The sequence below is a fragment of the Manis pentadactyla genome, chromosome 8 (genome assembly GCF_030020395.1).
Source record: "Manis pentadactyla isolate mManPen7 chromosome 8, mManPen7.hap1, whole genome shotgun sequence".
Classification (NCBI taxonomy): Eukaryota; Metazoa; Chordata; class Mammalia; order Pholidota; family Manidae; genus Manis; species Manis pentadactyla.
Genome location: NC_080026.1, coordinates 134,068,390 through 134,085,267, shown reverse-complemented (window position 1 = coordinate 134,085,267; position 16,878 = coordinate 134,068,390). Strand labels below are relative to the sequence as shown.

Here is a 16,878-nt window from a genome sequence, read left to right as displayed (position 1 = left end):
CCCCCACCTGCTGTCACATCCTGGCTCTCTTGGTCCCATCACTGAGGATCACCCTCCTCTTGCACAGACTAGCACCCCAAAACGGTGCCTTGGGGCTGTTGTGTGTGGCCAGGGAGATGAACAGATTGGAAAAGGGCTTGTGTGGGCTAGGCCTGCAGACCTTCAGGTCCCGATGGGCTCCCCGGGAGCTCTGTCCGAGGCCCGTGGGGTGGCAGGGTGAGCCTGTCTCGAGCTGTGGCCCAGGTTCCGCCTCTGTGGGTCCCTCCTGCAGCAGCCCCACCAGCAGGTCACTCCTGAGGTGGGGGGGGTGGCCTGCGGCTGTGGACAGGCGGGCATTTCCTGGAGCACCAGGGCACTGTGCTAGCATGACTTGGTGTGAATTTGGTAACAGTGGGCACCATGTGTGCCTGGAGGGCATTTTTATAAGAGAGAGGCTGGGATTCTGGATGGTCCCCTTGCTCCCTTCTGTGCACAGCCTTGCCACAGGACTCAGCGAGGCCAGGGTGAGGCCACCCTCCCGGGAGAACATGTAAGACTCCTTAGTGGCCTGGATAGATGCCAAATATGAAGGAACCATTTATCTCATGATTTGGGCAGAGATGGGCTTGGTTCCTAGAAGATGCTGATGACGACAGCTTTGTGACGTTGTGTGCCGAGTCTGATGATGACTAGCATTTTTTGAGCCCCGGGCCTTGCTTCTTACGTCTTTGAAAGGGCCTCTCACCTGTGAAGCACATGCGTCCCCTCCGTCTCAGAAGGGTGGGGTTCCAGGAAGGTAGTTGGTCCTCCTGACCTGCAGCACCCGGGATTTCTCTGTGTGTGTGGTCCCGTTAGCCCCTTGCTCTCTTGCGTGTCCCCTCCTGGTGACTGTTCATTGCAGTAAATTCATAATTGCCAAAGGGTTTTTCTATTTTCCAATTGCTGGTTTTCTGTTTAAGAAATAAATGTTAATGGGCCCTGGATCTGAGATGAACACAGTGGCCCTTCTTCAGATAAGGCTGGTGCTCTCCTGGGCTCCTGGGCGCCCTGTGCCTCCTGCTTCTGTCCGAAATTGGCCATTTGAGGACCTTTCTCCCTCTCCTAAGAAGTGCCCATGCTGAGACACACTTCTGCTCACTGGCCAGCCTGGAGAAGAGGAGGCAAAGAGGTGCTTCGCCTGGAAGCAGTGGGTGAAGCCACGCCGCCTCCCGTCCCCCGCGCCCCGCCCCTGGCACAGCACACAGGCATCTTAAAGCCTAGATGACCCAAATGTGAGTCAGTCAGGGCAAAGAATCCAGGTGGGGCTCAGGCGGTCCCTGGGTGCTAACAAGAGGTGGCACATCAAAGCCTTAGACACAAGAAGCAGCATTAGAAATAATTCATGCCCAGTAAGTGTAAGTAAGTGGGCACTTTGCTACATAAATGAAGACTTCTGCAGGGGGGTGGGTGCTGGGGGCGCCCAGGATGAGCCACCCCTCTGCCCTCCCCTCGCTCTGTAGTTTGGATGGTGGAGGACACTGAGGGCCATGCAGAGCCCAGGAGCTGCTGGGAGGGAGGCAGCTGCAGTTCCAGGGAGGGCAGGGCTGGTCTTCCCGGATGCGTCAGGGCAGAGTGTCTCAGGCCCCAAGCTGATTTTCCAGGGTGCTCATTGCATTCAATTTCAGAGAAGTAGACCATTAACTACAGTTGACCCTTGAACAGCACAGGCTTGAACTGCACAGGTACACCTTATATGCAGATTTCTTCCAATATATTGGGAAAATTTTTGAGAGATTTGCAACAATTTGAAAAAACATGTTTTCTGCTTACTTTTTTGTAAAAGTACATTATATAATACACATGACACAAAATACGTGTTAATCACCAATGTTATCAGTAAGGTTTTCTGGTCAACAGCAGGCTATTAGTAGCTAAGTTTTTGCGGGGCGAGGGGTCAGAAGTTAGCTGTGGATTTTCTACGCTGGGGGTTTGGCCCCCCTAACTCCTGTGTTGTTGAGGGGTCAGCTGTTCGTATCTAAAATGTAATTTTCATATGCCTGACTTTAGTGTAAGAAGAAACTAAAAATCCAGGTGGAGCGGATCTTTCTAGGCAGTGTCCTGGGTCCTGATCGTTAGTTTGCTGTATGTAGAAAGCACCAGGACCCAGGCCTGGCTCAGACTGACTCCTCCAGCTCAGGGTGCTGCTGTTCCTCCAGCGTGTGCACGTGCCCACCCCTCATTCTCATCAACTGCGGGGGGAACACATTTGCCAAACGATGTGTAAATAGATTCACGCAGATTGATGGTACTGGCCAAAAATAGGAGCCCTTGTCTTGAGTCAGAAGCAGCCGAGGCCTGAAGCTGACTGGCGTTTGCTCACCGCGGCCGAGTCACCGGCAGAACGGCCCGCTTGGGTTCCTGCCGTTGCTGGTTTAGGAGTGGTGGTGATTCTAACCCACTAAATCATTTCTCTGTCTTGCTGTATGCTTGTGGAAGTTCTTAGAGAAATCCTGCCAGAAAAATTTCCCCAGGCAAATCTGCCGGGCAGACTCCACATTGTAGTCAGCAAGTATCCGTTGAAACAAGCGGGTTTTGAATTTTGAGCCTTTCAGTAGCTCTAGTCGTTTTTAATACTTCTTTCTACCTTCAAGTAAGAATGGGCACTTGCTTTAAAGATTCTTTAAATCTTTAAAGGTTGGACAGTCTTCTAAGCCTTTTAATGATCATCTGCTAACTGAGCCGGCGCTGTGGGCTTTGGCGGGCTTCGGGCTCTCCTGAATTTGCGGCTTGAAGTTCCATGATGTGCCACCTCCTCTGTGAAGCCTTGTACAAGGCAGAGTTGTCTGACCCCTGTTTAATCAATTGTACTGTGAATTGTCTCAAAGTAAGAATCTGTACCCACCACTTAGAATAAATAGATGTGAACATGTTACTCTACATTTTCAGATTTTGTTTAAAAGAGGTAATGATGCAGACCTTTCTACATTTTACTTCCTCCATTCCTTTGCCATCCCTCCGTCCTTTCCACAATGCGCCACTTAGTAGATGTATATAATTTCCTTATATTTTTGGAAATTCCTTGTTTATATATGTATCCATACACATTTAAGTGTCTACTGTCTAAAGCACTGGGAATAGGAAAAAGGAAGCCTGTGGCATATACTAGGACAAACAAAACTAGGTGGGGAAAATAAATTATGTTACACAGTTAGTTAAATATGTAATTTCCTGCTATGTTCCAGACATGGAGAAACCCAGAGATGAAATAAAATTTGATCAGGGCATTTAACATTAAGAGTCTTGAAGATGGTCAGGGAAGGTACTACAGAAGATACCTGTGAAATGGGTTTTGAAGGGTGGATAGGAGTTTGCTAGGCAAGCTCTTGCCACCTCAAAAGGATGGTTCCTTGGCTATAGTAGATGCTTAGTTAACATGAAACTGCATTATGTCATTACAAGCTTGTGACTACGGAGAAACCTGTGCCCATCCCTCCCTCCCCAGCACTTAGAATGGTGCTGTTGTCCCTTACCCCGTGCCCCACCCCTGCCCCCTACCCAAATTGGAAAGTATGGGGCATAAGATGGTGTGGGGCACAGTTGGGGGTGGATTACTTCTGAGGTTTTGGCATGACCTCATTGTAGAGGCCTCCTCCTGAGTAGTTCCTCCACGCATTCTGGGTTCTAGTCGTAATGGTTGCTATCTAATATCAGGGCCCTCAAATGCCCTGCATTGTTAACCTTACACAGAGAGGACTCGGGAGTGTGGCTTTCTTTTGAATGGGAGTGGACGGGCCTGGGAGGTCCTGACTGACAAGGTATGTCGCAGGACTGGATCCCAAGAGAGTAAGAAGAGACACTGAATTAGGAAACTCTAGCTTCCTAAAATTTGAATGGTTTGAAAAGTAGAGTATAGCTGGGAACCTGGTTACAGTAATTTTGTACACTTTATTTTTTATTATTAGTCAGCCATTTGAATCCTGATTGTAAGATGGGCGTGGAAATGGTGAGGGTTGGTTTTAGCAGTTCATTTTCGGGAAGCATACCTCTCCTTTCCCACGGGCCTTGAGAAAGAACTACCTTAAACGTGGCAGTTGCACAGCAACTCCAGTGTTGCAATTCTATCTGTTTTTCATGGGAAAGCCACAGAAAAGACACCTGGACGTGCTCACCCAGGTGTTTGCCTTTTCTGTCAGCCACAGGAGCAGGAACTTGCCTGCCTGCTCCTCTTAGAGCTCTGTGTGTACAGGAAGGGGTTCGGAAAACGTGATGGCACCATATATTTCCTCTTCATTCCATCCATGTATAGTAAAATAAATGTGAGTGCTGTTTAATGCATCACCTCATTTCATATTGCATTTGCCAAGAAAGTGCAATTTTATTGAACATTAGGATTGCATTCTTAACTGAGTAATCAATTTCAGTAGTAAGTTAAAATGCCTTCTATTAATGGACAACTGCAACCGTTAATCAGAGTTACAGTGGATTAACAGTTGTCAGCATTTATGCTAATAGCACTTATAAACCATGGGCTTATGAATTGCACTTTGTACTCCATATTTCTCAAACAGTTGGTAATACTTTTTGCTTGAAAGTATTGATTGTTTGTCCCTTTGCTACTTGGAGAGATGTAAAGAAAGTTAAGTGACATTTTCACAGTGATGACACAGTATCACCTTCTAGCTTTGCACACTTGGCTTTGTGTCAGAGTAGATGGAAAGGGTTCATTTGTTCTGGTGCTCTACTGTTTAATTTGATCTGGTGTGTGACTAAAGCAAGACAAATAGTATTTTTAATGAAACCATTTAATAACCTCTGGTAGCTTAGAATTGAAGGCATTGGAAAAATGCAATTAAAGAATGGCTAGATGTAAACAACCAAAGGGGAAAAAAAAAATCACTGCTTCAGCCTCACTGACCCAATTCATTTTGCTTTCAGGGTTTCATCGCCTTAAATGGTTTTGAACCAATGAAACTGGATTCCCTTAAAAAGACGGACAGCCTGTCGTGGGAACTATAGAGTTTGTGGACAGATTTATATCGGTGAGTTATAGCAAAATATCTCCAGGTAAAAAAAGTTCAGGTTTTCTAAAACCCCTTGGGAATGTGTTTTCAATTCCTTGAGGGCTGTGGATTGCAGACCGCCCCTGGATGTTTCACTGGGATGTCTAATAGCAGAATCACATTGATTGTCTTTCAGTTAATTGCATCTGGTATTTTCATTTATCAAAAGCAAAATACGTGTAATTAACTCTGAAGCAATATAGTTCAGTGTAAAGCAGTTGTTGCTTCCCTCGCTGCTGCTATAGAGATAAGTCAATGGAAATTATACTGCTAAGAAACTCAAGTCAGAGTGGAAGTCGTGTTAGGACTTCTTAACGTATTAATTACAAAGAATAAAAATGAATTAGGGAAATGGTCTCACTTCACCCCAAGGGGCTCTCCTAAAACGGTAGATGGGCGTCTTTAGAAACAAAGCAGCTTGCTGGTGATGGCACATCTTTAATGAGCTTAGATTTTTAGTTGCCAGCCTCTAGGAGGTCTTGAACATGGAACAATTTTCTCTGGTGACGTTGATTGGGAATGTGGGCGTGCACTGAGGAGAGCACTCCGTCCTGTCTGTCCTCGTTCGCAGTGTGGTTGAGAAAATACTGACTGGTGCAGTTCAGTCTTCCCCACAGCAAGGTTTGGGGGTTTTGAGTCTAGTTTCAGTATGTCGCTAGCCATTTCCCACAAAGCGTGGATCTTACCCAAAGTCTCAAAATGGCAACTTCTCAAAAGTGATTGATTGTGTTTTTTTTTTTGTTAAGTCCTGCTGAAAAAAATGTTTTCTCCTCAAGCTAACAACATCATTTCAAAGCAAGAAAAAGAGTGTGTGAGCATATTTTCTCAGTGTTCTTTTCTGTCAAACCCCTCGGCTTGTTCCCTGAGGTGTTGAATAGGACAGAGAAAGGTCCAGTTCACCACTGCAGACTTGGTTGGGCCTAGCTTCCCTTGGAATTGTGGTCAGTTTAGAAGTCTAAACCTCTGCGAGCACCCATCGTGGCTGCCTGCGAGGCCGAGCTGAACCGCAGCCTGAACCTAACCAGAAGAGTGGGTTGGGGCCCAAGGACACTGAGCGTCTCCCTCCCCTGCCCACACAGTAGGATCGGCTGGGGACACTGATGCAGCTGCCCGCGACCTAGGTCTGCCGAGCCTGCTCACCAGCCGGTCACCTCCTGTCGGCGTTTGGAAGCCTTATTGGTGAAGTGAGTAGTTGTCCTGGGATGGTCCTCAAGATAAGACTTAATTTAATGTAGAGGTCCTGAAACCTTTCCCAGGGGTGATTTGCAGGGCCTTGCCCAGCGAGAGGCCACAGCAGCGTGCAGTTAACAGAGGGCTTCGTACCAGAGCAGACCGTGTAATCTTGGAACAGTTCCGGGAATCTTAGCGTTGGGGAGGATGAGAGATTAGAGATGTCAGCGAGCCTTCTTTGTTGGGGAAATAGGGGTGTTTATTAGTAAGTCATGCTGGCCACTCGGCCATATACGTTCAATTTTGCCTTTGAGGGCCCACATTTATTTATTTTCTGACTCTCTCCCTTTCTTCTTCTGAAAGAAACCCTTTTTTAGACCTTGTGTGCTAAAATCTGCCTGGGATTCACAGGCAGACACACTGTACAAATCTTTGTGGGTCTGGGGTGTTAGTTCCAGTACTAGGTTCTTGGCTGAAGAGGTCAGCAGGTCACAGTGAGGGAATCTGTGAGACCGCCGTGGGTGTCCAGGTCTGTATCCGAGCCCCCCCTGAACGGTGCCTGAGGCCCGCCTGCTGTTTGGAGGAGCATGTCAGCCAAATAGTGACACCTGGTACCTGTTACAGATGCTGAGAGTGGGGTTGGAACACTATTCTTCTAAAGATAGGAACGTGGAAACTCATAGTAGAAGAATGAAAAGGACTTTTTAAATATCAAAAATGGTTGAATAACAGCATTTTTCATATGACTCAACCTAATAACTGAACCACTGCAGGATGCTGTTCATTGGTAGTCCCGATCTCAGGAACATTAGCATTCCATAAATGCATCCCATATTAGGACAAAATTGCAGCACAATTCCCGATACCAGATTTTTCCTGAGCACCGAGTGCGCTCAGACTCTTGGTCTTGTATGGTGGTTCTCCACATGTACAAGTTTTTGGCATAATTTTGGGTAATAGTTATTGATAGCACTCTGGAAGAGGTTGAGAGGTTCAGCACCACCCTGGACATGGCCATAATGGGAGCATGGCTATTGTGCCCAGAGGATGCCACACTTGTCACCACTGCACCTGTATTGTCTGGCCCTGCTGGCCTGGCTGACCCCAGCACTGGGCACCCTGCCTGCCATGGAGTTAATCTTTGCCCAGACCAACCTCCTGTGACTCACAAGGCAGAGTTCTCGAGGGTCCCATGAAGCATGTGTTGGGCCTTGGACCTCTTCTCTATGGCTTGTCCCTATGCCTGGTAAGATGTACCTCACTTTCTGGGCAGCCGCCCACCCAGCTCACCTTCAGTTGATACATAACAACACAAGAGAGGCATCTTGAATTGCTGCCTGAGGAAGGACCCACGTGTTGATTTCAACCTGGTTGCTCACTTGCTGTGAAGTCTCTGGTCTAGACAAACCTTGACATGGGCAGAGGCGAAGTGGATGAAAACCACAGACCTCACAGAGAGTCACAGCCTGGGAATGGCAGGCTGGTGCGGCTCCAGAACCATTTACACATCATGCTTGTCCTCTCTGTATTTTGAGGATGTCCTCGTTTAAAAACATATGCCTGTTATTCCAGACTTTATATTCTGTGCCCCCCACATTTTTTTTTTTTTTAAGAAAAATAGCTTCAAATCAAACATTTCAGCTTTCTTCCCCCCACAGAGACCCATTTTGTTATTACTAATGATAAAAGACACGGTAAACTTCTATCTGTTGTATATCGTTCTGCTTTTACCATCCGTTCTCTGTGTTGTTCCTTATTAAAATGAAAACCCAATATGCCCACTGGTTTGCTGACTTCTCCTGAAACCAGGGTTAGCTCTCCATCAGTTCAGATAGATCATTGTTTTTCTTGTACTGTTTACTATTAAGCAATAGTATTTGCAGCAGCACCCAGTTACCTGGCAGTTTTAACAAAAGTGTCAGGGAAAAATAAGCACTTTTTGTTAAATGTCTACAAGTAAGTGAAGGTGCAACTCAAAGCCCCTAGCTTTTATGCTGTAAAATGATGGTGGCGTGTGCAGCGGCTTGCTCCCAGAGAAACTTGTGCATTGCTGTGTGGCAGATCGTGGTGCTGATCAGAGGCTGACTGACCTCACGAGAGAGAGAGAGGAGGCGAGGCCCCCAGGCAGGCCTCTGGCCAGGGTTGTCATGCTTGTCCTCTTTGTATTTTTGAGGATGGCCTCGTTTAAAAACACGGACAAACAGCCATGCTGACCTGAAGCGTGGTTTTAGTGTGCCGGTGGGGCTCGGCAAGGTCCTCCCCAAGCCCCCTTCCTAGCTCTGCTCGGTTCCTGCCAAGAGAGATGACTTCTCTGAAAACTGGAAGGGAGGATGTTGCCTCGCCCTAGCAGTAAACAGCTACGCTTTGGAGTGGGTCTGGCTGTGGGTGGCCGAGGGGCAGCCGAGGAGCCTGGCCTTGGCCCTGCTGCTCCCAGCATGTGGCCTCCCAGAGCCCTTAGCCTGCAGTGGGGACTTGGGATCCTGCTCCAGGCTTGAGGCCAGAGGCACAACTGGCAGAGTTGGAAACGCAAACCAGAGGACCCGCAGCGCCTCTCACCCCCAGGGGAGCTCTAGATGGGAGACGGTCAGGGGACCGAGAGGGGGCCTGGGGAAGATGTGGGTGGGGCTTCAGCCGCCCTCGGGAGAGGGGAGAAGGGGTCCCCGTGGAGGGGCCCCAGCAGGAGCTCGGAGCTCTGGGCTCTGGGTTCTGTGTGGCTTTTATTCCTGAGCCGCGGATGCTGGCTTCCGTGGGGGGCCATTCTCTGGAGATGTTGATTCAGCCTTGTCCCTCTCCTAAGAATCTCAAGTCCCAGCCCAGCCCCTGGGGGGGCCGAGTGACCATCTGCGCAGTCCCCTTGTTCCTGTTCTTAGGGTCTGTCTTGTCCACAGCCCACGGGTCAAGCCCATTCCCTCCCTCCTGGGCCCCTGACTCCTGGTGGTTTCATTTTCCGCTGTTAGTGCTGTTCCCCACCTCCCACCCCTCAAGACTGCTGGTTCTAATCAAAGGCAGTTTTTACCAGCCAAGGAGGCGTGGAACAAAACAGAGGGTCTTAATTTTCACTCTGTCATCCATGTGTTCGGAATAAGCAAGACTGCCTGTACTTCCTGTGGTTCCTGGCTGGGGTGGCTCTACGCCGAACTGTGCTCCCGAGGAGAGCCCTTTATGGGGGGATGGCCCAAGGCCTGCTGCCCGCTGGCCAGAGCGGAAGGGGTGTCACTGGGCTCCCTATCCAGGAGAGGAACTGGGGAACCAGTGCATAGTCCCCTCTTCCCAATGTCCTTCTGACCTTGGCTAAGATCCCATTTTATTAGTGGGAACTTGATGGTCCGATCCTGTTTGTGGGCAAGTAGACATGGGGCTCAGGCACCGACAGTGTAGCGCCCCCTCCCCGCAGACTGAGGTTTCCCCCCGTCCCCTGCTGAAAACACTGCAGTAGTGTGACGTGTGGCCAGTGTGGCAGGATCCCTTTGTAGCTGGCTGTGACTCCTGAGGTCCTTAGCCATCTGGGAAGTCCCCAGGGGTATGATGGAGTCAGTCCTGGCCCCAAGCACTTGGTCCGTGTGAAGTGGGGGCTGACCGTGGGCTGCTGCTTGTCCCCAAGGGTTCAGCTATATGCAGGACTCGTGTGCAAGAAAGCCCCTGTAAGGCCAGCTGTGGTGGGGAGCTGAACAAGCCCGACAGTGATTTGCCCCTGGCCTTACTGGGCAGAGGAGCAGCAGTCTGGTTACAGGACAACCGGAGGCCAATGTCAGTGGGCTGATCCTTATTGTTTCCTGGAGGCCTGGAGCACGCGTGTGTTACAGGGAGGAAGAATGGGGAGGGGTGTGTGGAGGTGATGGCCGGCAACAGGGTAAGAGCTGTGCCTGATGAAAGAAATGATGCTTTATGTTTCCTGTAAGTTTCAGATCGAGGATGTGTGTGTTATGTGTGAATGGGTATAAATGAGTTTTCTCCTATAAAAATGTTTGGTTCTCTAATCAAGCATTCTGGGTGTGATGAGTGAAAGAGGAAAAGGTTATTTCTTTATGTAAACATTTTTGTTTAGCATTTACATGTTACCACTGCCACCACCACTCCTTGCAGAATGCATTAGAGCAATCGCATTGTTTTAACATGGCCTTAGTGTTAGGCCCTCTCAGCTGTACTTCCGTTTGGGTTTTTATGGGGGGACATAAACCACCTCCCCAGATTCAAGTGTAACCTGGCATTACTTTCCAGCTTAGCCGCTCCCTTAGCTCCAAATGCTAAAGAAATACTCTGCAGGTTAGGAAAGAGCCCATGTGACCCTGAAAGAACAAAATGGGAACTTTGAGAGTTTTTACCATCTTATTTCTGGATCAAGATTTAATTAATTTCTGAAAGTAAGGCTTTAGGAAGTGGCTGAGAATTCAGTTGTGCCTGGTAGAAGTGGTGTCTCCTGTCTAACACCCAACTGAACACATTTACTATATTGATTGATTGATTTGTTTATTTTTGGCAAACTTGGCAACTCCCACCTGGCCCTGTGCTGTTAAGAATAAAGTTGTCTTGGTTAACTAAATGCATTTGCAATTCATTCTTTCCACATAGCAATTAAGATAATTCCCCCAGACTTGTACCAGTTAAGTAAGGATAAATAGGAGGTTTTTCAAAGAAGTGTTTTGTAATTCATCGGTTTTGTGGGGGCCCCATGGGAAATAACAGAATATCTTACACGTGTGGACTCCTGTGCAAGGAGGTAAAATGGAACATTTTTCTGTACTTATCCTAGGCAGCAGCCCGAACAGTGACATTTATACATATTTTATAATGTGGTTTCTTTAGGCACGGGGAGCAAACAAATCAATTTCTCAGCAGTATACTATTTAAAAGAACCAGCAACAGCCTGTGGGGTAAGTTGCAGAAGCTGTTAAAATTAATTACATATGGCAAAAAGATAGAACATTAGGGGAGAAAAAAGTTAATGCACAGGGATAAAAAACACAAACCCTGGATGAATAGCGGTTCTGAGCGTCTGATTTCTAGTGTTCAATTTCCATTTCTTCATAGATGTATGCTAACAACAATGGCTTCTACACAGGACCCCCCAATTTCAGTCTCTCTCCAGGCTGATGGGATCAAATGTCCCCATGAGCTTCTAGTCGCATCTGTTTGGAGTGGGCTTTGAATTATCAGATAGTAAGTATTGTGCTGCTGTTTCTTATAGATTTGTAGAAATCGAGTCCTGGTGGTAGAACTCTCTGGTTCTGTCTCTGGTAACTCAGCACCTGGTCTGTGGTCGCCTTGCCCCTTCTGGTTCAGCTTTACATTGTTTAACTCAAAGGAGACCTTTGTTGGCCCTGGCAGGGTGGGTGTAACCAGCAACTCCTTAAAAAAATTCAGCTGGAGCAGCGCAGCAGTGTGGGTGATTGCTTTCCATTGGGTCATTGGGTGAGGCTGTTAAGCTGGGTGGTGCTTTGGTTCAGGATACCAGGGCCTCGGAACAGGCCTGGCCCCTTTTCCATGGGGAGCTTGGGACATAGGGTTGGCAATGCAGGCTTCGTGGAATGCCCCTGGGCTCAGCTGGTCAGGGTAACCTGCATCCCACCCCTTCTGCAGACGGAGGACAGAGACCTGCTTCCACAGTTCAGGAATGGAAACCTCCTGTGGGGAATGCGGGGGCACGGGCGGCCCTATGTCCTGTGAGGTCTAGACTTAGGCAGCCCTCGTTGCCTGGGCCTCACCTGCATCTCTTTGTTCAGTGTTGATGATCTGCCAAGGGTGGCTTTGCTGGGTATCATCAGTCCCTCATGTGCCCCCTGACTGAGTGCAGGACAGTGGCCCGTGGTGTGAGCCCCCAGTCACTGTTCACACACAAACCGAGGATTTTAGTCTCTGACTATGCTGAGTCTTGTGACTTTATCATGTGAAATTAGATAAAGGTGTTTTACACTGACTTAGGTTAAGGATCAGCCTTCTGTTCACAGAACCTTCCAGAGTAATTCTGCAGACATCGTGAGGCAGAGGCCATGTCTGTTACCCTCATTGACTCACTAATTTTCTGTACGTGGTCCAACATTAGAGATGCCACAGGGCTAGCTTTTGAATGAATGAATCACAGGCTACGTGGGACCAGGGAGGTGTGGAAAGGTTGGGTCCATGCAGGGACCCATCCCAGCAACCGTCCGGAAGGCAGGGTGATTCTGAAATAGCTAAGAGTGTTTTCTGCAGGCAGAAGGCAAACCAGTATGTTGTACTACCTGTATGTGAGGAGTGTATGTGTTCTGAAACAATAAAGCCATGTTTCTGAGCTTATGCAGCAGGAATGCCTTTCCTGCAGTGAAGTCATACCCTTCCTACTTATGAGCAGGTAGGGTGGAGAGTTTTAACTCCATGTGGCTTGGGGACCCAGATGTACCCTCTTGTCACCTGGGTGCTGTGTTTATGGCAGTCTCATGGGTGGGAGGCTGTGGTCCAGCTGCCTTTGACTGCATCCAAGCTGGGATTATGAGGACAACAAGAAGGCCCAACTGGCTCCCACAGTCCCCTGGCCCCCGGGTCCTTTGAGACCAAAGGGCAGATGGCCTGTGTATCAAATTCCTTCATGGCCCCCGCGTGGTGGCCTCCCTGCTTTGCCAGCCATTGGAGATTGGGAAGCTGGTATTCTCTGCATGTGCCCCTGACAGCCGCAGTCCCACATTTGTGAAAAACCTTAACTTTGAGAATATAGCTCTCCTCCTGGCTTTTCGTAGTTCAGTTGAAACTCAGACCACCTCCTTATTACAGCAGATGAGGACCTCTAATCTACAACGTAGGGTTGCAACTTCCTCTAGGAAGGAGGATTCCTATTGATTTGTACTCTGATCTCCTCTGGGGCTTAAGTGGCAGCACCGCAGAGGCCTGTTCATGCTAGAAAGCCTCCCGTGTATGTTTTAAGTGCACGTGGACGCAGCATTGACCTGGCTGCCTCTTTAGTGTGGAAGTTGCACCGTAACACTTGCCGCCTCCGTCCTGCAGCCGAGGGCTCCGCAGCCGAGGGCTCTGGCCCATCTGCCTGCATTTGCATGCGGGAAGATGCAGGCCCCTTTTGCCTTGTCGTGCAATGGGATGAGGAGGGAGGGTCCTGGTGGCAGGGCCAGGAAATGCCTCCAGCGTGACCTGGGCCACTTCTGATGGCCTTGGCCTTGGCTGGACTAAACCTCTCTATGCTTAGTGCCTCTATTCCTCTTCTGTCCCATGTGTTTGAATTACTGCTTCATCTGAGTCATGGGCATTCAGTGAAACAGCCCTTAAGGAGGGCCGCTTCGCAAGTAGCGGGTCCCTTGTAAGGGCCTACTGGAGGACGGCCGCTGTCATGGCAGGGGTAGCACGGTGACTGAGAGGGCCACAGGCTCAGCTTGGGAGGAAGCTCCAGTGACCTGTCTCAGCTGGAGGAGTACAGAGTGTATCCCTCCAGGGAGGCCCCTGAGTCTGGGTTACACGAACATTTAGATGGAGGAGGACTAGAACTCTCAACGTGTTTGCTCGACAGTTCTGTTGTGCTTTCCTCCTGGCGCTTCTGCCTGGTAATGATGTCTGTTCAAGGGATGATGGGCTTGGGGTTCCCTGAAGCCTTTCCCACATGTCATGCATTGGATTTGAGTTCTTTTATTTTTGTGGTGGTGAGCTGGGCAAGCCGCAGCAGAGGCGAGGTGCTAGTGTCAGTGGACCGCTCCCAGGTGTGTGACTGGGTGACTGGCTACCTGGATAGGTATATGTGTGTTCAATAATGTGTGTCCTCTGGGAACGGGTCCCCACTCTCTGGTCAATGGCCCAAGGCCTCTGCAATTTGCTCAGACATTCAGTGTGACCAGCAGTGGGTCAGTGGTGGGGAGGCCAGTGCACGGGGCTCTATCCTGAGAGCTACCTGAGGAGGGGCTGGTTAGCATGGCCACTTCACACGAAAGGCTGTTAGATTCAGGTCACTGGGTTTGGACTCCTGCATTTTATGGCAAAGTCTAAAAATGCAGATTTGTAATAACCAATGTTAATGAATTCAGACTGCTTGAATTCCACATTGAATAATGTCTGGAATTACCGGAGCTAGGAGCTTATGAGATCCTTAGATCGGTGTAATCTTTTCTCAAGATGCAATTGATAACATGATGTAATATCACATTACTTTTATTAACAGTCCTGGCCATAAAAGAAGCACACCTATTAGGATAAGAGAATTTAGTAAAAATAGTAGCAGGAATAAGACAATTTGGAACACATAATACATTGAGTAAGCTTCAAAATGCCACATCTCATTTAAAATGCCATGTTGTGCCCATAGATATTGAACGCAATACCTCCGTACCCTAGAGCTTCCTTTTTAATACATTAAAAATGTTCTATTTAAATGCAGATTTTGATTTGCAGTCCTGGAGGAGAACTCAGGGGTAGAGAAGAAGGACAGGTCTGCATCTGTTACATCAGTTTTGGTTTCATGTCACCCTTGCTCTCAGAATGCCTGTGCTTTCCTCTCCATCCCTCCCCTCCCCCAAAGGGTGATTTCTAAACACACAAGTATGGAAAAATGCATGAAGCTTCAGAGGAAGATAACGTTGTTATACCTTTGTCTGGAATTCCTCCTCCACGCACGCCCCCCATAGCCAAGCTGAGGAAGCACAAAGGGCTGCCAAATTCCTCCACGAGGCAGAAGTTTGGGAATCTCTCTCTTTAAACTGAGTTAATTGCAGTGGGAGGAAATGAACACATCTCTAGAACTCCATTAATATTCACACACATTTGTGGTATTTCAAGTTTTAATTTGAGAATTTATTGTCACTCATTGTGTGTGTGTGTGCGCGCATTGTGTGTATTTTCCCCGAGTTGTAGACTTTCCTCGCTCTCCACGGACGTTCTGAGTACCGTCCTAGAAAACAAATGGGACGGCCGTGTTGCTGGGTGCACATGTCAGAAGGATATTCGGGCTTCCCTTCTCAGCACAAAAGTGACTTGTCTGATGTTGAGCTTCAGTTACCAAAGAAATGGATTTATAGCTTTTGACATTCTACTCTTAGAATTAATTAGGTGGCTAATCATTATAAATACCATTTTCTTTTGCTGTTGTCTCCATTTAATAGAGCATCTCCTGCTATATGCACTTGTCAGTTTCAAACTGAGTGCTGTGTTTTGGCTTTTATGATCTGTCAAGGGAAAGTAAATTCTTTATAATATGCTAACTGATCTATTTGGGAATTTTTAGATATAGACAACATCTGTGCTTGCCAGTAACACAGTTAATAGCTTCTGTTCCTCAACATACGAGAAGATTTTCATGGTCTCTATGTGACCTTGTTGAGACATACCGTGTCTGCCCCAGGGCTTAGCAGTGTGGCATTTGGGAGTTTTTTCCTGGTGCCTTGGGACTGGCCCTGAGACCACATAGACACCTGTTTTGGGGGCGCCTTTGGCTCGAGTGTGCTGCGGTCGTGTGCTGTGTTGTCTCCGGGAAGAACCCAGGATGGCCCACCCTTGTCTTGCTCCCCTCAGCCCCTCCCCGTCCTAGACCAGAGGCTGGCCGGAGTGATGGGTTCTGAGCGTGTGCCCTTGGCCTGGGCAGTCCTCAGGTTCCTTGTGCCCTCCTTGGAGATGCTACCTGCCTGGCAGCTGAGCACCCTTCTGTGCTTCCCTCAGGAACTTATTCTTCATGCTAACTGGTTGGGGGTTTGCGTAGCCTGGGAATACTGGCTCCTGTGGGCTTAAGGAGCTGACCCCTTAAATTCTTCCTTGGTGGGAGGTGCTTCAGGTTGAGCTGAGGAGAGGGAGGTTCCCTTCAGTGGGCCTGACAGTCCTGGGCTTGGGTTGATGCCGCAGGCTTTCCTTAGCCATGGAAAGCAGAGTTGAAAATGGCTTTATTGGAGGGCCAAAGTGATCTAGCAGCCCTGGGGAGAAGAGGAAAGGAAGCCTTGAGCGAGTGTTCTGAGCACGCCCTTCGTGGAGCCAGCAAGTGCTGATCTTATGGTTGTTCTATAATCTCTCGTATGGATGTAAACAGCCAACCTCTAAGAAGGGGCTTCTTGACATGGTAAATGCTCACAGCCCGGTGAGCCGCTTGAGTTTCATGTGTGGGGTGTTGAGCCCCTTTCTCCACAGAGCCAGCTCAGCTGGCCCCAGACCAGGACAAGCCCCTTGGAGTTTGTAGCAGCCAGGCTAGACTAGTGCCAGGGGGCAGCTCAGACCCCAGAATGTCTGTCTGTGCAGCAGAAGCAGGCCCCCCAGCTCCCTTGCACTGTAAGGGAGGGTGCAGCTGGGGTGAGGGACCAGCCCAGGGACAGGAATGAGCAGGAGGGGCTTCTAGCCCCCCTCCTGGGAAGCCTGGCCCACTCTTCCCCAGGGCCTCCAGGCTGTTAAGCACAAGGACTCCAGTTAAATGATATACTAAAGGTCAGCCATGTCCTGGGCGCTGTGCTCAGGAATGTGTATTCTCCCATTAATCACGGATTCTCAGCCACCAGGGATGATGTGTATAGGTACATAGGAAAGAAATGGGCTTCCCAAAGTCCTATAGCCTGTTCTGGGCTGACCACACCCATCCAATGGCCAATGCCTGAAACTGTCTCAGTATGCTTTAAGACTTATGCATAGCGGGTCCTTGAGGAATGGGAGTTAGTGACCCGTTGCTGTCCTCTTTGCCCTTTTGGTTTGCACCTAGACCCTTTGGGAAAAGGTCATCACTGTGGAGGGCCTGTCAGTGAGTTCCCAG

General features: G+C 48.8%; 1 protein-coding gene across 10 annotated transcripts in view; it reads left to right on the top strand.

The window, feature by feature from the left end:
• The window catches only part of CTBP2 (C-terminal binding protein 2), a 154,981-nt gene that overhangs the window by 41,409 nt on the left and 96,694 nt on the right, over positions 1-16,878 (top strand). For 8 of the 10 annotated variants that reach the window (XM_036898957.2, XM_036898959.2, XM_057506454.1 and 5 more), the window contains one exon: positions 4,894-4,997. The exons of the other annotated variants lie outside the window; for them this stretch is intronic. The gene's annotated coding sequence lies outside the window, so the exon portion shown is untranslated. The remainder of the gene's footprint in view (positions 1-4,893; positions 4,998-16,878) is intronic. 10 annotated transcript variants of the gene reach the window in all.